The 24,105-nt window shown below is 39.3% G+C and overlaps 1 pseudogene; it reads right to left on the bottom strand.

The window, feature by feature from the left end:
- Nucleotides 1-24,105, bottom strand: part of LOC149238706 (ATP-dependent Clp protease ATP-binding subunit ClpA homolog CD4B, chloroplastic-like) — a 149,434-nt pseudogene that overhangs the window by 73,291 nt on the left and 52,038 nt on the right.

Genomic DNA, 24,105 nt, shown 5'->3' with positions numbered 1-24,105 from the left:
CTACCTTTCTTGAAACCTGCATGAAACTGCTATGCGATCATAAGGTTGTTCAAGGATTGCAAGAACTGATCACCAGGTGCGCCAGATCCAGTGAACTCCAGGTCATCTAGAAACTAGGAAGACATGCTATGCGCACCAGATGAGAGATGAGATTGACAGTGCAAATCAGTGACTATGAAATGAATCAAGTCATCCTAGATTTAGGCTTGGATGCAAACGTGTTGCCTAAACAAACCTGGGAGCGTATGGGAAAGCCCGCACTGTAATGGTCCTCGATTCAATTACAAATGGCCAACCAATAAAAGATCCTACCAATTGGCTAATTGCAAGGAGTGACGGTGGATATTGACGGTGTAAGTACCCAGACCAATTTTGAAGTCATAGAGATTGTTGATGACAGCAATCCTTACCCTGCACTGCTTGGAATTGATTGGGCCATAGACATGAAAGGGATCATTAACTTAAAAAGACGTAAGATGACATTAAAAAAGAAGTCATCATGGGTAGTAGTTCTGTTGGACCCAGTGGAAGAGGAACGCTATACTGAACCCGTACGCGACGAGGAAAGTGACGACAAACTGGATTGCATTTAATAGATAAAAACACAAGACACAGATCGAATGTAGTCTGCCAATAATAGAAGAACCTCATGGGAACATGATAGCATCTGCACCATGGATCCCGAGGAGGAGGCAGAGCGATGGTGGAATCGACTGCATGCAGTTACAATACTCAACTTCAATATGGTGACTAGGTATGTACAATGTGTAACGGCAGAAGAAAGACCACGGCCAGAGGAGAATGGCGTGACAGCTGAAGCGCAGCTCATCCCACCTGGCACATTATCTGTAATATAGGAGCAGCCTAGTGTGTCGAAAGACAGGTTGCGCACCCCTAAAGGGGGGCCACAAAAGCTAGGATATAGGCGGCAGTTTCAAGTCCAGATTAGAGGACATGCGTGGCAGCCCCGATGGCATAAAGCGATATTTCAAAAGATACGGATGCACGTCAGATGACTGACACCCCAACCAGACCTGCGTGGAACACAGGGTCACAAAGCCGGGAGCAACCATCTCTCTACAACCCAACCAACTGCTGCAGGTGTAGCTCACACCACTAGTGACGACGTCCACGACAGAGTTCAACAGCTTTGGGCAACCATTCTGCATGGAAAAATATGACTTGATAAGTTAGAAGAAACTAGGGCCTGACTCTATGCGCAAAGTATGAAGTTGGACGAAGCAATTGCGGAATTACAGTTAGAAGTTGCCTGCCTAGATTATGGAAAGGAATTACCCAAGGAAACTAACGTGGCTGGCTCTCCTACTCTGTTACAAGCATTGACCCCGCTAGCGTGGTTACGACTACACCCAAGAGAACAGGGATGCGCGCACCAAAATTCCATAATAGAATCGAGGGAACGTATAGGGTGCTCGCGACCCGGGCTCATCGGGAAATGGAAGACTCGTACTAGGGATTCGCCCACCTAACTATCTGTAGGAGACCCAGTCGTAGCGCTCCACCTAATCGAAAGAGAGCGTGGGATGATAAAGCAGCCTGGGGGATAGATGTGCGAGTACTATAGTGCGCATAAATTTTACCAAACACAAGGGTCACAGTCGCGCGAGAAGGCTCACACGGATGCACTGATAAAAGGAATGATGACCGTTGATATCACTATTCATGACAAGATGTCTGCATTATGGAAAAAGGGAGCGGGCGGTGGGAAATTAAGAGAAATAGTACGAGCCATATATGGAATGAGCTGCCACAGGGTTTCACAAAAAGTTTACACAAACTCGAACAAGCGGCAATTAGTGCATTTGAAATTCGCATGGCTATAAATCACTGAGGGGAATCCACTGGGCAGCCTACACTTCGGAAACACAGATGGATTTTCTCATTGTCTATGCACAAGGCATGCACCTGAAAGTAGTAATCTGGCCAATGGAGAAATAGGACTCTCTAAGGAGTATGGGGGTGACAGTTGTGGTCATCCCGCAAGCTGCAGAATCACCAGTAGGGGATGTACCGAAAAAGAGGGAACACGAAGCAGAATTGGTCTGTATGTCATTGCCTCGCCCAAGGACAGGCTGGTGCACTACAACAAAACAATGAAAGGATGGACAGACAGTGACCATGGGTAGATATGCAGTTACTAAGTTGTCTTTGATGTCCCTTGAAGATTGGGATCTTGCGAACAGTAGCCAGGGTCTTGCAAAATTGCAACACAAGCTGCGACAAACAATGCGAAGAGAAGATACGAAGGTCGGAAGTGGCTGCGATGGTATCAGGACGTCCCATATGCGGCTCCCCCACTCGCATTAAAATCCTATGAGGGGGTGTTATATGTTAACCGAGCAAAGCAAAATGAGCATCATCGGTTGCAAGATGTGGTAGAAACATTGTAGCAGGAGCCAGACGAAGCGTTGCAGGAGATAATGAAGGAGCAGCAGGACGACAAGCGCCACTCAAAGGGAGGCGAACCACGAAGCCAAGGCAGAGCATCTAGCCACGCCAGCAAGTGACTCGGGATGAGTCATGATGATTGTGTTGGGGGACTGTTGGGTAGCGGAGGTCCCGCATAACAGTTTTGGGGCAGAAAGCCCAAAAAGTAGGATTAAATTATTGTAAAAACTCTGAAGTATGCGGAGCGTGAATTATAGTAGGATTGAGTCAAAGGGTAGTCTGCCCGAAAATAATGTAAAGAAATATAAATAGAGTCGGCCTGCGTAGGGATCGCGGGCCAAGGAAGGGTATAAATAGAGCATGACTCTATGAGGGAAAGGCAGTTCTTTTTGGAAAAATGATGAAATGTAATGGGTTTTTGAAGAAGATAGTCTGAAAGCATCTGTAAGTCCGAGTTGAGGGTTGGGGTAGTAGGTAGAGGCTCTGCAGTTGTGTGCAAAGAGACCTGGAAAGTCCACAACTATGTGTGCAAATCCCTACAGCTGAGTGCGCAGGGTGGATCTGGATGTATTAAGGATAAAGTGGAAATAAAGATAAGTTCTTTCTGAAATTCTGCGTTTCTTCTAAGCAGTCATAATATCTGTTTAATTTAATCTGCTTATGGTTTGAATGAATGTAAATCTGGGTTCATTTTAATACGCTAATCAGTTGTGTTGGTTAAATGTTTGCTTAAAGAACTTGTTAATTAGTAACCACATCCTCCAATAGAATAGAGCGCTAATAGGAAAGATATAATCAAGCTGCATCTGTGCGAATACCGAGCAGCATAGAGCTATAAACTAGTGCGCGAAACCTCCATACCACACCAAGACATCCCTAGGGTGCAGAAACCTGGTTCCCGCACCCTCCCCTGCTACCTCGGATGAGACCTCAGTCCACGCTCCTCGGGCTGTTGCCGAAAGGGCTAGTAATTTCCGGATTTGTTTGGCTAAATAACTCTTGCGAACCTGGATCAGGCCCATATAAGCCAATAAAAATAAATCATTATTGTTCATATGAAATGGTAGTGGTCACTATCCATCATTATAATCAATATTTGTGATGGACCTTGAATGTTACCATAACACCTATACTTTTGGCGATACCACCTTTGGTGACCGAGGCTATGGTCCATCACCATTGCTCATATGCAATGGTGGTGGTCGCTATCCTTCATTATAAATCATTATTGGTGACGAACTTCGAATGTCACTACAACACCTATACTTTTAGCGACACCACCTTTAGTGACGTTCCGTTTTCGATGATGGAGGCTATGGTCCATCACCATTGATCATATGAAATGGTGATGGTCATTATCCATCATTATAAATCATTATTGGTGATGGACTTTGAATGTCACTACAACACCTATACTTTTGGTGACACCACCTTTGGTGACGTTCAGTTTTTGGTGCTGAATGCTCTTTTGACCGTCACCAACGAGCTTATGATGACATTTTTTTCCCCTCGCCAATGTCCTTTTTTCTTGTAGTGCATCATTGCTTGCATTCTCATGATACCACCTCATTTTTTGTGACATGTTTGTAAAGCTATAATGAAAAAGATTTTTATCATTTATATAATATATTATCATATAATGACATTACGACAAATGGTAAAGATAGTACAAGAAGGGGAAAACTTGAATAAAACTATAGTGTTCAAAATCATACCTATACATTTTGTTTAGCCCTGATGCTATGGGAAAATATCTTAACACCTTGGTTGGAATACCTTTCCACACCTTTTAAGATTGAGCATCTACCTTCCATCGATATTTTCCACATGTTGGTAATTGATATTTACTTTCATAACTTCCTCAATATAAAATGCAATCATTTGGACATGCGTGTATCATATCATAGTTTAATCCCAATGATTTTTTCAACTTTTTTGCAGCATATGCAGAATCTAGAAGTGTGTTATCTTTAGGAAGAACATCTTTTTACAATTCTAACATTTGGTCAAAACTTGTATCAGACCATCCACTGTTCACTTTCAGATTGTATAATTATACAATGGCGGATAGTTTTGTGAAGTCAACACAAAATGGGTACAATGGCCTCTTGGAATCTTCAATAAGCTTCTTATATTCATTAATTTCATATAGTACATTGTTGATGCCAACCCCTCATTATCACAACTCTCATTGATGTTTTGATTAAGTCATCGATTGACATCATTCACCATTTCAAGCATTTGATCACCGATAATGCTTGCATCATCATCATCATTTAGAGGTTCACTATCGTTCTTAAACAATGTTTCATGTTCATCAACTTGATTATCATAATAATGTTCCACAACATGTTCATATCCCTGTTAATAAGAAAATTAAAATTTATGTTAATAATTTTATGTTTTTTATGAAAATTAAAATCAATAGCATTTGGTCAACCTAGTCAAATAGGGCCCTTGACTAATATGAAATGGCTTACCAGTTGAGATGAAATATGCTCGAGAACTTCATGTGGCTCATTTTCAGAATGTTGCATGTCCTTATCAATAATAGATGGAATCTAAAGGAGAAAAAGAAAAAAATTTGGAGTTTGCACATATAAAAATAAGTGATATTTTTACTGTAAAACATATAAGGTTGAAACTAGATCAATTCAAATATTTTTCAAGATACCTGACTATGAATGCTCTCTCCATGCAAATACCATATGTTATATTGTTCTATTATACCATCACAAATCAAGTGCTCTCGTACTTTATCAAATGTTTGTACTTTCACTATGCCACATTTATTACATGGACATTTTGTGGACATCTTATTCCTTGAATGCTCCTCGACAAACTTTAAGAATTCCTCAACCCCATCTCTATATTCTTTTAGTGTCCTACACATAACCAGTTTCAAGTCATATAAATTTTATTGAGTACAAGTTACCATTGATACATTTTTTGCATATCACAATGAATAATCAAATACACAAACTATACCTATTTTTCAATTTCATCCAATTTCTTTTGTCCATTTGATAATATGTTCCAAGCTCCTTTTAAATTGCATCTACAAAGAACTATATAAGTTAGTTGATACTAAAGAAAGATCACAAGTAAACTAAAGATAGATGTTGCTGAAAATAGGCCTAGATTTGTAACAAAAATTAGCATCCCTATATAATGACACATCAGATGTAATAGAACCTTCTAATGGTGTATTTATGTTGGTGTAATGCACTGTTTTTCTGGTATATGACTGCAAGGGCCACATTTATTCTAGACCTACTCAAGGTTATAGTGTATTTTTTATCAATCCTTTGGTACGATGCTGACCACTTATTAGACAAACCTAAAAATCTAGAGACAATCTAGCAAAGCCTGAAGTTAAATTGCTTTTGTTTCCACACAAGTGAATGGATAGCTCCCCGAATGTGTGGTTTTGAGGGAAAAGTATATAAGAATTTGATTGAAGGTGAACATTAAAAAGGCATTGTTGAATTGCGGTAATGAACTTGAAAGAGGAATTAGCATTCACACTTAACCTTGGAAATTATGGGTTCACTTCAGGGAGCATTTTATTTCCTCAAAAGCAAGCTACAGGCATCACTATATTAGCAATGCCTCGTTATACCTCTGTCCACGATATCTTCAGTGTAAAAAAATTCTGTTTCCCACCTCGGTTTTCAATTTCGCCTTATTTCTCCCATGTAGTTAAATGCCCATTCCCATAACCATACATTCAACAACTGAAAAATAAATAAATAAATAAATAATAATAATATATATATATATATATATATATATATTTGCTGAAAACACAAATTCTGGAAATTTTACAGAATGCTGGAAAATGCAGAAATAAAAATCAGCAGGTACAAACAGTCATTTAAAACATTTAGACACAGTGATTTTTGGTCAATGTGACCCTGGAAAAACCCCCTACAACTCTTGGGGAAAACCAGTTCTAGAGCTCTTCTTTATTTCTGAAAATGCCTTTTTTACAGTGAGAAATTTTTAGCAAAAATCAGCAAGCAAATTTACAACTTATCCCGATTTCTGAGCCTCACAGCCCACTGGAAATTTCCGAACAGAAACACAATGTTGTATGGCCACTGTACGGATGGTACAGACAGCTGTACGGACAAGCTATACGGACTGTACGGACAGACTGTACGGACCTCGATTTTTGTGCAGAAAATCAGTTGCCTCGATTTTTGTGCAAAAACAAATCTACCTTTTACTGTTTGCTCAGCAAAAATCTGCCTTTTACTGCTTGCTCATTCAACTGTAAGGATTTGCTTAAATGCTGCCTTGGTATGTGTGCCAAGCTGCTACCTCCTTCTCCTCCTTGTCCAGAAATCTCCCTTGCTCTCTTGCTCTCTCTCTCTCAATCTGCTCATGAAAAATGAATGATCTTTTCCTCCTTTTCCTCCCTTAATCCAACCCTAAGTGACTTTTGGGTGATCCCTAAATCCAATGGCTGAAATAGATTGACATCTAGGGCTGAGATTAAATGCACATTTAAATCTCACTTTCTATTTTTTAATTCACCCCACCTTAATAAAGACCCACTTAGTCATTTATTTCCAAAGTCACTTTTCCTTTCTAATTTTTCATTGACTTTATAAAAGTCACTTTAAAATTAGACTTTAGTAACTTTATCACTTAAAGTCACTTTTAAATTAGATTTGACTTTATAAAAATTATAAAGTCACTTTAGAAGAAAAATTAAATTCTTTTGGACACTTTTCCCTAGGCCAAAAATCAAAGCCTTAGGGAACCACCTGTCCTCCGGTACCAAATTTCAACACTCCCTCTTACCGAGGAAGGTGTTCCTCACCACACCCATCTTGTCTCTGAAGTATTCATGCTTGCCCCGTGGTAAGTCTTTGGTAAGAATATCTGCAACCTGCTCATCAGTGGGAATATACTCAAGCTTCACAGCGCCTTTCTAAACACAGCCTCTGATGAAATGATATTTGATCCCGATATGCTTTGACCTATCATGAAATACTGGATTCTCTATGAGTTTAATGCAACTCTGGTTATCACAGTAAATCACTGAAGGTCTCAACGGCTGACCAAATAAGCCAAACAACATCTTGCGAAGCCAGATGGCCCCATAACTAGCTAGACTAGCTGCCATATACTCTACTTCTGCTGAACTCAATGCTACTGACTGCTGCTTCCAGCTGAACCATGACACTACTGCCGAACCCAACCCAAAACAGCACCCTGAAGTGCTCTTCCTATCAGAAGCACAACCTGCCCAATCAGAATCAGTGTAACCTGCCAATCTCACTCCAACCCCCTTCCTGTAGTCCAGACCATAATCCACTGTCCCCTACAAGTACCGCAAAATGTGTTCTGCAGCCACCTAGTGAACCTTCCTAGGCTCACACATAAACTGACTCATCGTGTTGACTGCAAAACAAATGTCTGGTCTAGTGTTGACCAAATACATCAAGGAACCAATCAGTTGCATGTACAATGTGGGATCCACCAACTCAAAATCCGAAGCATGAAGCTTCTTCTAGTTGGTGATCATCAGTGTCAACACGGGTCTACAATCCTCCATGTGGAATCTACCAAGGATGTCCACAATATACTTCCCCTACCCCAGGAAGAAATGCCCCTCCTCCTACCACACCTCCAAACCCAAAAAGTAATGCATCAAGCCGATGTCCTTCATCTCAAACTCCACCGCAAGATCTCTCTTGCAGTGCTCTATGAGTCTCTCTGCACCTTTAATGACCAAGTCATCCACATACAGCACCAGAATGAGAGGCTCCTCACCTATCACAATAAAGTAAAGGTTCAGATCTGCCTCACTCTTTGTGAAACCCAACCCTTGTAAGTATGTATCTATCCTAGAGTACCAAGCTCTGGGAGCTTGCTTCAGGCCATAAAGGGCCTTCTTCAGTCTGCACACATGGGACTCCTTCCCATGCACCTTAAAGCCCTGTGGCTGCTCAATGTACACCTCCTCATATATGAAGCCATTGAGAAATGCAGTCTTCACATACATCTGGTGGATCTTCCAACCCATCTCTGCTGCTATCGATATAATGGAGCGGATCGAAGTATATCGAGCCACGGGAGCGAAGGTCTCCTCATAATCAACTCCCTCTACCTGGGAGAATCCTCTAGCCACAAACCTCGCTTTGAATTTCTCAATGCTGTCATCTGCAACATGCTTTACCTTGTAAAGCCATCTGGAACTAACCACGGATTTTCCCTCAGGCCTTGGCACCACCTCCCAAAGATCATTCTTCATGATAGAAGAATACTCCTCCTGCATGGCCTCTCTCCAAACCTACTGGCTAGCTTCCTCCTCATAGCTAGAAGGCTCATAGTCAAGGATGCTAGTAACCATTGCCATATAGCTACAAAACCTCTCAGGTGGTCTACTCTCTCTGACCGGCCTCTTCGACTTAGCAACAGATGTGGCATCTCTCAGGGTGTCCTGAAGCCACTTGGGCTTCGTCTTCCCTGAGTGCACTTCTCCCATAGGAGAATGAAACTCCTCCTCCCCATCATCATCAGGAGCCTGAAATCTTGACTGTCTGTCTGCTGTCCTCCTTCCTGCCCCTAAACCTGTAGAAGCTGAGGTACCGTGTGAATTGTCCATCAGTGGAATCCCTAGTGAACTGCTCTGTGAACTGCTCTACATGTTACCCGGAGCACGACCCCTCTGGCTCGGTAAGCCTCTGCTCACTGACAGACCTGATATCCTCATAGATGTACCTCCAGATCCTCCTGATCCCTGCCCACTGGATCCCTGTGACTGACTCAAGTGCTGCTGAGGGTCTGGCTGATCCAGATACTCTAACTCCCATGATCTCCTAAAGGCCCTGTCCTCCTAGAACTTCACATCCCGCCTAACAACAACTCTCCTTTGTGCAGGAATGTAAATTCGAAAGGCCTTTGAGGTCTCACTGTAGCCCACAAAGATACCCTTCTCTGCAGTGGGCTCTAGTTTGGTCCTCTTCTCCTTGGGTATGTAGGAGTATGTGATGCACCCAAAGATACGAAGATAACTAATATCAAGCTTCTTCCCAGAAAAAGCCTCCTCCGGAGTCATGTGCCCCAAGGCACGATGCGAACTCCTGTTCTGCAAATAAACAGCAGTGTTGCAGGCCTCTGCCCACAAGAACAATGGCAACCCATGATCATGTAACATGGCTTTGGCAACCCCTACGATGGATCTTTTCTTCCTCTCCGCAACCCCGTTCTGCTGGGGGTTGTAAGGAACAGTGAACTCCCTCCTAATACATGCCTCCGCACAATAGTAAAAAAACTCTCCAAGGGTGTACTCTCCCCCATTGTCCGACCTCAGGGACTTGATCTTCTGACCTGTCTGTGTCTCCACAAGAGATCTAAACTCCTGAAACCGCTTGAAGACCTCACTCTTGGTCTTCAAGAAATAAATCCAGGTCCTCTTGGAGTGATCATCAATGAATAAAACATAGTACTCATATCCACTCAAGGAAACATGAGACATCCGACCGCTCACATCGGAATGAATCAAATCAAGTATCCCAGTCGCTCTCCTGTCACTACTGGGAAAAGGGGATTTGGCAAACTTGCCCATCGCACATCCTCTGCAAGTATCAAAGTGATCGGTACTGAAATCTGGCACACCTGTAGTGATCTCCTGCAATGTCCTCAAGGCTCCATGATACATATGTCCCATCCTGCAGTGCCAAATCTCACACAGCTCAGAAATGCTAGCTCTGCTGTCGATACTACTGCTCAATGCCACAAGGGACTGGAATGCAAACTTGTACACCTTTGCATGGCGTACACCTAACACTCTAGCTGAATCAGCTGGAGTGCCCCTGGGATACATCAACACCTATCCTCCCCTGAACAGTACCTCATATCCTCTATCCTCCAAAGCTGAGATGGATATGAGGTTCTTCCTCATCCCTGGCACATAAAGAACGTCTGACACCTTGAAGGGAGGTTTGGACTCCCTCTGAAATGTCAGTGTCCCCACCCCGACTGCTCTAATAACTCTGTCATCATCGAGTACTACCTCAATATCAGTGCCACTCTCTGAAAGCTCTGAGAAGTACTCCCAGACTCCTGTCATGTGAAATGAAGCCCCATTGTCAACAGACCAGATACCTGAAGATGCTTCGCTAATCGAGGGAAAAGCATGCTCCCTTTGAACCTGTGTGGCAGGTGATCCTACACTAGGGGACTCATACGCAATGAACCCAAACCCTCGGTCAAAACGAATTGCAAAGTCCTCAACCTCTCCTGAAGCTGCCACGTTCTGCACGTTCTGGTTCTTCCCCTTCTTCTTCTTCTTCTCCGGACACACAACTGCATAGTGTCTCATCTTTTGACAATTCCAACACTTCACCTTGGAATAGTCCTTCTGTGTGTCACCCTGTTTACCTTTACCTTTGCCTTTGCCCCCACCATTGCTTGTGGAAGCCTGCTTCTTCCCTCTGCCTTTCTTGCCTCCTACTGACAGTGCTACATCCTCATCCTGTTCAACTGGCTTGGCTGCCCCAAGCTGACCTTTCTTGATCTGTGTCTGAATGCAATCATCCCAAAACCTCTCCCATGTGAGAAGGGTCTCACATGCACAAACCCCATCAGCAAAGTTCATCCATGAACGGGGGAGGCCATTCACTACAATCCGGATGAAGTCAGTGGGTTGAATGGCCTCTCCAATTACTGCCAACTCATCTCTCACAATAGTAATCTTTGTGAGATATCCAACTGCACTATCATTACCCATCTTAATAGTTTTCAGCATCTCCTTCAAGACCATTTTCTGGTTCTCATTGGTACTCTGGTAGATATTGGACAATGTTGTCCACATCTCATGGGCATTTCTCTTTCCTCTCACATGAGGAATGCAATGGTCTTTGACTCCGTCTAGAATCAGTCTCTTACCCTTGTTGTTCTTTTTATTATACTCAGCCAACTGAGTGGCATCAGTAGGCACAACAATAGGGTTCTGTGTGGTATGCACCATGATATCCCAGACTTCTGCCTCCTCAAAGATACTCTACATTCTCTCCTTCCAAATGTTGTAATTTGTATGCCCATCCAACCTATCCTCCACCCTCAATCCCAATGACATCCTGCTGTCCTAAAACTGAAAAATAGCACTTCTGTAGTAAAGATAAAACCGTTGTTTGTGAAAAATCAGCTTGTTGGAATTTTCTGAGTGAAAAATCGACAGGCTGTAATTTTCCTCCTTGCTGTCCCAACCAGCCCTTCAGCACTCGAGCTCTGATACCATGTAAAAAAAATTATTTTTCCCACCCCGATTTTCAGTTTCACCTTATTTCTCCCATGTAGTTAAATGCCCTTTCCCATAACCATACATTCAACAACTGGAAAAAAAAAAAAATAATAATAAATAATAATAATAATAAATAAATAAAAAATAAAAAATTTTGTTGAAAACACAAATTCTGGAAATTTTACAGAATGTTGGAAAATGCAGAAATAAAAATCAGCAGGTACAAACAATGATTTAAAACATTTAGACACAGTGATTTTTGGTCAATGTGACCCTGGAAAAACACCCTACAACTCTTGGGGAAAACTAGTTCGAGAGCTCTTCTTTATTTCTGAAAATGCCTTTTTTACAGTGAAAAATTTTCAGCAAAAATCAGCAAGCAAATTTACAACTTATCTCGATTTCTGAGCCTCACAGCCCACTGGAAATTTCCAAACAACATCACAATGTTGTACGGCCACTGTACGGACGGTACAGACGGCTGTACGGACTATACGGACAGGCTGTACAGACGGTACAGACAGACTGTACGGACCTCAATTTTTGTGCAGAAAATCAGCTGCCTCGATTTCTGTGCAAAAACAAATCTTCCTTTTACTGTTTGCTCAGCAAAAATCTGCCTTTTACTGCTTGCTCATTCAGCTGTAAGGATTTGCTTAAATGTTGCCTTGCTATGTGTGCCAAGCTGCTGCCTCCTTCTCCTCCTTGTCCAGAAATCTCCCTTGCTCTCTTGCTCTCTCTCTCAATCTTCTCATGAAAGAATGAATGATATTTTCCTCCTTTTCCTCCCTTAATCCAACCCTAAGTGACTTTTGGGTGATCCCTAAATCCAATCGCTGAAATAGATTGAGATCTAGGGCTGAGATTAAATTCACATTTAAATCTCACTTTATATTTCTTAATTCACCCCACTTTAATAAAGACCCACTTAGTCATTTATTTCCAAAGTCACTTTTCCTTTTTAATTTTTCATTGACTTTATAAAAGTCACTTTAATATAAGACTTTAGTAACTTTATCACTTAAAGTCACTTTTAAATTAGATTTGACTTTATAAAAATTATAAAGTCACTTTAGGAGAAAAATTAAATTCTTTTGGACACTTTTCCCTAGGCCAAAGATCAAAGCCTTAGGGAACCACCTATCCTCCGGTACCAAATTTCAACATTCAACACTCTAGACTCTGAATAAGGTATTAGCGATGTATATGTCATAATGTATGATACGAAAGGTGAGAACTGAGGTAAGCACTAAGGGAACATCTCAGCCAAAGTGAAAGTGCCCTTTCAATCATATAAAATTCTTCCTCAAATTCTAAAACTGTTAGCTGAAGTAAATGTAAATCTAATTTATTTATCATAAACTTGACTTCATCTAATCTAGGAACCAAGTTGGAAAATTACTTGATAGATAGGTTTAACTTCTTGGTCAGCTAAGGTAATCTCCTGTTAAAATTCACAATGAAGTTCTAAAATCTTAATAATATACCCAACAATTTTAGGTCGTCATAGAATGGCAAAGAATGCTGCATAATATTGTACAAGAAGATTCACCAAATAAATCCTAATGCCATATAATCCATGCAAGTAATATCTAACTTTGTTTCATGATTCTCAGCACACTAAATATCCACTTGGCACTAATTTGATTATCATAGAGACACTGATTTCAAGAAGCTAGTCTGCGCTGACCTAGCCTAATAAAATTATTATTAATCATATATATTCCTGAGGAAATGATTGTCACACCTTAGTTATTCTTCACTTTCAACTACTGTTAAGTTTCCTCTGCATATTATATTCTAGTAAAGAACTGAAAAATTGGCATTATTGAGGCATGGTGCCCTCTCATTGAAAACCAACAACACTGCAAGATGTTATATATGAGTTTCAATTACCTGATCATATTTTTTAGCATGATGATATTTTTTTGAGAATAACCACTTGTATCCATTCTTGTTATTTGGAGTTTAATAGCTGGAGCTCCAAAGTTTGATCCAAGATTGTAACTGCGGTTGTTTTAATCCTCTCAATACATGTCCCAATATACCAATGTCATGCAGGGCATAGATCTACTTTGCATGCTAACAAATGAAACTGAAAAGGGAAAAAGTAACCAAAAGTTGTCTTTTGTCTTTCTTGACAATCACTTAATATGTCATCTAAATGACCATTTCAATATATCTAAGTAATCAGGGTTCATGTGTGCATGTGTGCAGGAACAAGGATTGTCTTTTTTGAAATCAGGGAGAGTAGGGATGCACGAGACAACATAACATACATGTGTATGCAAAATATAAAATATTAAAATCATATAAATATTGAAAAAAGCTAATAAAAAAACTTAAAATTTACTAGTGCTAACACATGAGACATTGTGATCCAAACTATAAAACAAATTCTGTACCATTGGGCAACAGTAGCAACACATTGTAATTTATATGGTAGTCCCAAAATACAGGGCAAGGGTACACAGTTGATATTCATGAACATTAGCTGGTGTTCATAAGTATATTTGGGCATTAGACACAATGGTCAAGTCTCTGTAACAGTTTACCAGGCAAAAGAAAACACATATCCAACCTCTGTATGGCTATTGGACATAAAATAGACAGATTAAACCTCTATATAAGCTAGAGAGGCATGAAATATGGAGGTCACGTACATATGTTAGCTTACTGGATGGAGTCACATAGTAGATCAAGGGGAATAGAACATGTAAATCAGACCTTAAATCAGGTTTTTTGGCATGGAGAACACAAATCAAATCTTAAAAAACAAAAACTGGGCATGGGATTAGACCATACAAATGAAAATTTCATATTATTTTAAGGGGGGCATCCCTCAAGATTCTCCAAGGACATCATCCCACACTTGGGCATAGGAGGGATGGAGATATGTGTCCCCACAATGGAAAGACACAAGATCGCATCTTCACGGGGATGCAACCTTGGAAACACAAGCACATATAGATGGTATTAGAGCATTGTTTAAATTTAATTCACAAAATTGACTAGTATTTAGTATTTACACAAAAGGGAGTTATCTCATGTCAAATTAGTCAGGGTAGATTTTTCCTTTCTATAGAGCCATGGTACCAAGGGCATTTTGTAATTTTTCCTTGCATGAATGACTCAAGTCTGTCATAGCTCTAAACAATATCTAGATAGATTTAATCAGTTTCACACCAAAATAGTGAAAGACATCAGAAATAAGATTCCCCAGTCCACCCTGGAAGAATGATTACATGATCAACGAAACCATATCCACCCCTCAACTTCCTTTAAAGAAAAATCACATACAAGAAATTGTACGAAGGTGACATGTTTCTTATTATCTAAGTATCCAAAAAAATTCACCCATAGAAATCAACCTAGGTGGTAAACATACAAGAAATTATGTCCTACATAAATCTCTATTTCTAATCATAAACATAAACTAGCTAACAAGGAAAATTCCTAGTACCAACAATTATTAGCATATTCTGACAAACCTTCCGGGATGAAGTTACCATTTGTTTGCAGGACAATCCCAAAATAAATGTACATTTTATTCAATTTTATCTAATATAAGTATTAAGAACATAAAGTACATGTGTTCCCAATTTCAAATAAGTGTCCAATGTGAATCTGCAAAGGATATATCTTTTCTCACCAGGGTAAAAATCAATCTGTCCTTTCGAGCCTAGGGTAATTGTTCTGCTACTAAGTGGTTCAATTAGAGGTTTTACTAAGTGGTAAAGCTGAGTTAACACCTTATCCACAGCCCCAGCTCAGATCCCAAAGACTAAGCACAAGGGGAAACCAAGTAGAAGAAGAAATCATGACCATAAAAAGGAATGTGTTTGGCATTAGCTTTGGGGTTCAATATCTCTCACAACAGCATTAGAGGAAGTGATACTGGAGTTAGAGTAACTTGATTAAGACATATGCATCTATAAGAATTCATTATTGTCTATGGATATTAATTTGACAAAACTCATCAAACTTCATGCTTCTTGTTGTTGCATAGCCTATTTGTTATATACCACATTGTTCAAAGTAGGGATAAGTAATCTTCTCAAGTCAAAATTCTAATTTCATGTGTAGTATACTAAAACCTACAAGTTAATTCCACCCACCCTAATCTGAGCACAATAGTGGAAATAGAAGAAAGACGCCTGCACAGTAAAAAACACAAGAGAGATAGTACACAAGCATAAGAGAATATTGCTGGAAATATGCCCATGTTGTACACTCCTTTGTGTTTATGCAGGATACAAATTTGTGAGGAAAGTGATCAAAGATCACCAAATCTCTAATAAAATACAATAAAGTGGGTGAGTGATTAGTTAAGATTCAGTGACCCAAAAGAGACAAGGATCAAGTACAAAGTATAAAAAATCAAATACAATACATGTTTACTAGACTAAGTCTCACCAATTTATTCCTACTGAGAAGATGTTGTCCTCAAATTCTGTTGAAGATGAGGAAAGTACTGCTCAAATGCAGATTAGGAAACCCACTTTGCTTGAGTGGCCAAACTGCCTTTGCAGCCCACCAAGTAAGTGGTGATTTGACAACACCCAGTAGGTATGGTGTGGGCATCAACAGGTGTATCTTTATATAGAGCACACTAAAAATCTAGAATTGTGGCCTCCCAATGTGCAATTGGAATTTGGAACAGGTTCCTCTAACTGAGGTGGTTCATATGGGCGATATATCAGAGGATGAAGGTGGATAACGAAAATGCAGTATAGAAAAATAAATCACAAGTGCAAATATCAGCAGAACATGACAGAGTTCCGACAATAAGATACTGTAAATAAACATGCTATACACCCATATATGCCCTAGGAAGAGATGGTATAGGGCAGAAACAAAGACAAACAGGCTAAAAGGAGACGAGATACCCAAACAATCCTTCCAGACGCAAAGAAACCCAACAATAACAGCTAATGGAAGAGCATATCATGCACCAGATAAAACAGTCGAAACAGCTCGTAGAAAACTTCACCCCCCTAAGCCAGGTGAAACATACCTGGAAGTCAATGAATGATGATAAACAGTTGCATGCAGGTGCAGTAGCTGGAGAGGCCCTGCTTCAGGAATTGGCCTGCTCACTCGTTTCTAGTTTCTTAATCTCTCAGCAGTGCCCCATAAGTCCAGTCTCTGCTCGTTGAATGGAAGGTTTGTTGCGAAATGCACAAGGGTTATGGGTGGCTCTAAATGGCAAAATGGGATGGGGAATAATATGGATCGTATAGAGACCGGCCTTTCCCAAATTTGCAGAGCTACTGAATTATGTTTCTATAGAAATCTCCGAGTCTGGTTGGACAAAGAATTTAGATGTGTCTGCAGATAGAGGGAGTGAAGAAAAAAACAGTAGGCTTGAAATTGAGAAGCGGCAAACAAATTGATCGAAGTATAAACACAATGCTGAAAAATACCGAACATATCAACCGTCGAGCATTACAACCAAGGAAAAAGACTCTTCCATGGCTTCGGATGCATCATCTGGTCCGCAAAATCTATCTCTACCTATCAGGGACATTGAGTGTGGGCAGGAAAAACAGGTTGCTCGATCATTTTTCCCGTCTCCAGAGACAGAAGCGACGTTCAAGACAGACAGGGGATCTAGAATCTATTGGTTCATGCTCAATAGTTGATGTCTTAGATCTACACCCTCAAAGTTAATGCATAAAATTCAAAGAGACGAGATGAGCGAAACTAGATGGGTTCTGAAGTTCAATAAAAATGCATAAAATTCTGAGAGACAGGATGAACGAAACTGAATGGGTTGCCGCAACCCGAATTGACATGAAATTTCTGGGAAATCTACTGAGATTAGTTTGATACGGGTTTTCTTCTATTGTGGCCCAGAAAGATTGTACTAGCAGGCGCAATGACAATATGTTCAGAGTGCACTTCGCCACTTCCGCGAAATCCATTGAAGCAACAATGATCACCTCATATCGACCCAGTTCTGATCTAACCCAGACATCTCACCTCATATCCACCAAGTCCCGATCTAGCCTAGACAAAGCCCAGACAAATTATGATGGAGGACAAAACTGGAGCGTTGGAATATCAAAACCAAAATTAAGATTTGAATGCATTTCGATACCGCCATCGATTGATTTATGCTATGTTGGTAGAGATAATAAATATTAATTAAAATAAATAAGAAATAGAAAAAAGTTACCATTGAGAATAAATGGTATTTCTTTTTAAATTAATGTTTTAAAATCTTTTTGGATGTAGTCTAATAAGAAATCTAATCTAGGTAACTAACTAAGTTGTTCATGAGTTATTTAGAATAATAGGTTATCAAATGTATTTATTTCAATATTCAATTTTCTATACTTATTAATGAAATGAGGATTTATGGTGCACCATTCAACAAAGAGTTCACCCGGAATGCTTTTTCAACTAGCATGCAAGATTAGGAACTATTTTACATCACATAATATTGCTATATAAGACTACATGTTATCAATAAAAAAAAGTAAGACACATGATAGTAATATTGTCTTCCTCTTCATGCTTAGTATCTTCAACTATGTCTTTTAACCTTTGCTTCTTCAACATCTCTATTCAATATTTGTCTTCATTATTTATTATTTCACCCATCAATTGTTAAAGTGGAAAAATCTAACAAAATAATTATATATCGTTTTGAGGTAGAAAAGTTCAATAAGAATGCGTAGATTCAAAACTTCAAAATTATAAAGATACAGTATCCACACAAATCATTCAAATAAACTCTCTTAAAGGTAACATTTAAATCTAATTTATTCTTATAATTAAATGTGACAAGCTCTATTGTAATCAATTTCCTATGAACAATATCTTCCCATACCATATAAATGAGATACCAAAAAGATTATTTACTTAATCCATGGGACCAATAATTAAATTCTCAGACCAAAGACATTAAATAAGTCACCATTGAGGAAATTTGTTGGATGTGATTTGGGCTTTTATCACATATGCATGTAATATTTGAAAACATATCTTCCAAAATATCACCAAACATATTGATGTAATCCATGGGACCATTCATGAAATTATGAGGCCAAATCCATTAAAAGATATACCATTGATAAAAATTATTAGATGAAATTAAGGCTTGGGATTTTATCACTTAAGCATGTATTCATGTTGTTTGCACTTCCAAAACATGTCATCAAAACTATCACCAAACATAAGATATCATATGCCATGAAAGAGATTAAAATTTACACTTTTGTTGTAAGTTGTGCATTTATTATCTGACATGGAATTCTTCATAAATTTCACTTTTGATTCATCCCTTCTAATTCACACAAATGTCGACCATTCTTTACCTTTCCTCATCATTTGGCCTCTCAAATCCATGTCACTACCATGAGCTTTTTCCACTACCTTGACACAATTCAAACTTGAAACAAATTTCAATCTATGAAATTGAAAACCCGCTTAGGCCTCTCGAACTTGCCATTGAAAACCTCCACAATGATAATGCTTAGCTTGAAAACCTCCACAATGATAACGCTCACCTTGGTGCAAAAAATGGTGATGCACTTCTTCTACTTTCAAAATTGAACCTTTGTGGGCATCATTTTCTATGGGCACACAATGTCAACATCCAACACAATCACCATGTTTCACAACGCACTTACAATGTGGTTTGGAGATTGCATATAGCCATGTGCTCCATGACATACCCTAGCAACCTAACCCCTTTGTTCACTACTCTCTCTTGATAAATAAACGTGCACGTGGATCTTAACGGACATGCACATTGTATTGAACTAATGCAACTGTCAATGGTCTTCTTCAATCAACACACAAATTTAACCTATCAAACAAAATGATAACTCTCCTATGAACTATGACGCAACCTTCTTTGATTTTTTATACGATAATAGTTATATATAAAATCCACATTCTCGTGTCCTTCATCCTTGCAATCTCTATGAGGCTATAACCATGAAATAATAGATAAATTTGTCACTTCACGTTTTAATAGCATAGTATTGGGTGGAGGAGAACCAGTGGTCAATATCTCTACCTAACTCATTATCCACATGGCCGCTGGAGAAAATATGTATTCTAGTAAACTCTCTCACTAGATAAACAACTCTTCTTTCTATGCATAGCACAATTTACAATGTCAGTAGGAACTCCAACAAGTCCACATTGTAGCCAATGATTGTGGTGCAAACAAAATGCCTTCTTATCTAATCTAAAACTTGAACCGAATCCTCGAACCCTTGGTTCCAAATTAATGCAATGGTAAATTTCTCTTCTACATGCATGGTGACACTATACATGAGTTACATACTTCAACAGTCTCCATGTTTGTCATGGTTGTTGATCTTTAGACTTTTCTTTGCTCATCCATAATAATGGGATTCAATGGAGCCCCTTTGGAATTTAGGACTTGGTCCTTTTCCTCTAGTGTATTGTTTTTTTTTTAATCATTGTGGATTGTAATCTTGGTTTTGAAATCTTCTCAAAAAAATTCAATTTATTTCTCCATCACACTCAATTTATGCAAAACAAATTGACATTGGCTACCTTTCTCCACCACCACCTCGGAAGTGGATATTTTATTCATCCAATACAACTCATACAAGTTAAATATATATGTTTCATGAGTTATCAAGTACCTGGGATCATAAATGTAACCTTTGAACTCTTCTTCCTAATATTCTTTGGACAATTTTTCCTTGTTCTGTGGATAGCTTTCCCCATGCTTGCCATCTCTTTTTTTTCTAAGAAGTGACTATGAAAGTCCTTAATTTCCCTCATAGAATTTGTTTGGGTTCTTCTTGTGCATTGAGGTGTTTGAATGAGTAGAGGATGCTTGCCAGTAGTTTGTGGTGCCTTTAGCAAGCCCTTATTTATTACATTAAGGTGTTGAAACATTTCCTCTGTGTTTCATGGTTTTAGGTTTACACCAAAATGATAAATTGGGAGTCATTTGAAGTAGGAAGGGCTTTCAAATTGGGGTTAGGGTTTCCCAAATATCATTATATTTATTAAATTCTATCATCAAAGAGGTAAGAACAAATTCAATTTTCAACATTTAAAAAAACAAGGTTTGTTGGCCAAAGGGAGTAAGACACTCTTATGTTTGACTATTTTGACCCACAAGCATGGGAAACGGTTGGAGTGCACCGCCTAATATCTAAGAGAGGTCCACGCATGTGAGGAAGTTAGTTGGGAGTCAGTTATTTACGGCTTGTATTGAGCACATCATTTCATGATAGCACATGGTTTTGTAATGATGGCTTAGGAGGACTTTCTTCCTATAATAGGATGGCACTCCTCTCATTTGTACATGGTTGGAAATGGAATAAAACTCTCATTTTCTCACTATTGGTAAGAAATTTTTCCTGGGTCTTAAACATTTAGTCCCAAGTTAGAAATAGAAAGGATTTTGGGCATGCACATTACATTGAAGGAAGGAGCTAGTGCAACATCAGCAAATGCAAGTAAGATATGGAGTGTTCCTATGTTGTTTCATTGTGAAAATATTTAAGTTAATTTTTTATTATTGGGGTTGACTATTTTTAGAATTTAATTCTTTACTTCACATTTGAGCTTAGAAATTTTAATTTTTTTTAGTTGCATTACTTATGCTAGATCTAATACTAGTATAGCCTCTCTTTGGTTTCTATACAATCCGGCTTCCTAGAGTGAAGTTTTCCAAGCATTCACCAGGGAATGTGTAGAAACTTCATAAATACAAGGCAAAAGGGCTTTTGCTTGAGGGTCAAGATAAGACTCCATGCCTAGTGGAGGCATTTAGGGCCTTTTCTTTTCTTTTGCAATTGTTTTTTTGAGTTTTTCCTCTAACTTTTGTTTACTTGTAGCCTAGGACTTTTGTATCTTTACCTTCAGAACTAAGTTTCCTTTTTCCTATTTCAATGAGCTAATTTCTTCATATTTTGTTACAAACATATTTTGTTCTCCAGGTCAACCATAAAAGATGGCATAATCTCTAGATTGATTTGTTGTTTGTATGAAATTATCTATAGGTCGTCCATTTAAAAGGGATCAATTCCAAATTGGCTTACCTTCTTTTTCTTTGATATAAGGATTTATTGTGTTTGCTCAATTTTTTGAATTTAGATCTTGTCATTGTTGGTCGCTTTAATTGTTTTCACAATTCGAGCTCCACATAAATTGTCAACCCGAGAAGGTCTTTTTATTCCAAAGGTAATAGCGCACTGTATGTGCTCAATTTCAAAAGCAGTTCAATGTTGTAGTAAAAGAAAGTCACACACAATTGTTAAATTCAGTAATCTATCAATTTACAGTCTACTTAATTAAAGCTGAAGTCAATTAACTTATAGCAGACACGATTTCTCTGTTACAGCAAAAGGAAAATAAATGTATAAAGAAAGAAATCATTCAACTATAGCAGGAACAGGACCCTATTCCTTGGTGGGAACTTCAGCACCTGCTGCCTGGCACTAATCACACTGCAAAAGAAGTAATCTCAAGAGGTCAAGACCCTATTCCCAGGAACAGGAATCTTCAGCACTTGGCCTCTCTGTTCTAATCACACTGCAAGTAAAAGAAAGCAATCAATGGAGCAAGACCCTATCCCTCTGTACCGGGATCTTCAGCACATGCTCTCATCATCCACTCGTGCAATCAATACATGTAGCGCTAAGAAACAGAGTATCACAAACCATGTAACTAGTGTTTCAGCAACAGAACTAAACACAACGCAAATACATAAGAAATGAACAACTACAGGAATGAAGGGGTGAATCTTGTGAGGAAGGCGGGCCCTTTCCTTCTCACAAGATTCCCCAAGAGAAAGAATTAAACTGGAATGCTCAAAACAGGTCTTTATTCATCTGTCTAGAAAACTGGTACATACAAAAGAGGAGACTAGCTCCTGTCTCACACGATGCTGTTCTCAAAATTACAATTTGATCGATCCCCTCTAATGATGATGTCTCCTCTTTTTAAAGAGGAGGCATCATTTACAATTTTACACAAGAACGAAGATCTCGATTCTGTTCTAAACAAAACTATTCTGTTCTTTCTTAAAAAGAGATACTGTTACAACCGAGACAACAAAAATGCTATCTTCAAGATGATTCAGGTAACCGTATCTTCTGGCTGCTGCTATTATCCACAAAAAGTTCTTCCAGAATCGCAAAACGCATAGCGGGAGTTGCGTGCTTTGACGGTTGTTTCAGCAACTGCGTTGGCTGTTTCAGCAACGGGGCAGCTGTTTCAGCAACGGAGTTGACTGTTTCAGCAATGAAGTTCAGCTGTTTCAGCAACGACCGCTCATTCCCAATAAGACATATATTATCTGCGATCTTTGACTTGTGTTAGCAACAATGCACTTCAATAATTGATAAAATATAAGAGTATTATGGAATTAAATGTAAGACAGATTAATCATATAATAAAGAGAAGGTTTCCATATACCTTAGGATATAGTGAATGAAAAAGACATTGGAGCTTATGGTTTTGAGAGTAAAATGATATGAAAGTATATAACAAAATGATACATATTGGAGTCCTAACATCCCCCCCAGCTAAAAATGTTGCATGTCCTCAGGCAACCCCTTCGTCTGAATCAGAGTCTGAGTACTGGGACTGGCAATGCAAATTACTCAAGCAGTAGCTGGAGAAAGTGGCGTCTGTAGGAGCTCGGAATCCGTTGTTGAGCTGTAACCGTTGCCATGCCGAGGCTTCCTCTTCGTCAGTCAACAGGTAATGATTTTGATATTTCTCTGACGGCAGCCATAAGATTGGAAAACGGAAATGATACCCAATCCAGTTGACTCCGCAATGCTGAATGCAATTGACATACTTAGGGACTCTATACAATGCAGCGTGAAAATTGAGAGGGTTAAGAGGATGATAATCCTGTCTTTCCTTATCTGATTGCTGCCAAAAGAGATCATTGGCCTTCAGTGCAGCAGGACCCTTCAGTCGAATATGCTCTGTGAATTCTTCTGCCTTAGTGACTGGTTCTTGTGGGACAGTCACTTGGCGTTTTTCAATATCCTGCTCTGTAAATTCTGCTGCCTCAGTGACTGGTTCTTGTGTTACAGTCGCGGGGCAAGTGACTGGTTCTTGTGGAGCAGTCACTTCTTGATCCAGAATCATTGTCGTATTATCCCGAGGTACTGATTTTTGTGGGACTGTGTCCTCGGATGAAGCCGGCTGAGGAGTTCGGGATGGGGATAAGGGTTTCAATACAATAGTGGCAGGATTAGGGAAAATGGAGGTAGATTCTGCCTCAACAGTCTTTGTCCTCTTTCTTTTTGGTAGGAAGGCAGCAAAATCGCTGCCTTTCCTTTTTCTTGAATGGGAGTGCTTTTTCTTCAGGACAGGGTTTTGCGGAGAGGTAGGAATTTGGGATGTGGACCTTGTCCGTGGTTTGGAACTTGTGACTGCTGGGGTTTTCCTTTTTTTCTTGATGGGTGAAG

This window comes from Pinus tabuliformis, chromosome 8 (genome assembly GCF_031772625.1).
Source record: "Pinus tabuliformis cultivar Carrire ecotype Pingquan chromosome 8, CPIR1, whole genome shotgun sequence".
Taxonomy (NCBI): domain Eukaryota; kingdom Viridiplantae; phylum Streptophyta; class Pinopsida; order Pinales; family Pinaceae; genus Pinus; species Pinus tabuliformis.
This window is presented reverse-complemented; position numbering and strand designations above follow the sequence as displayed.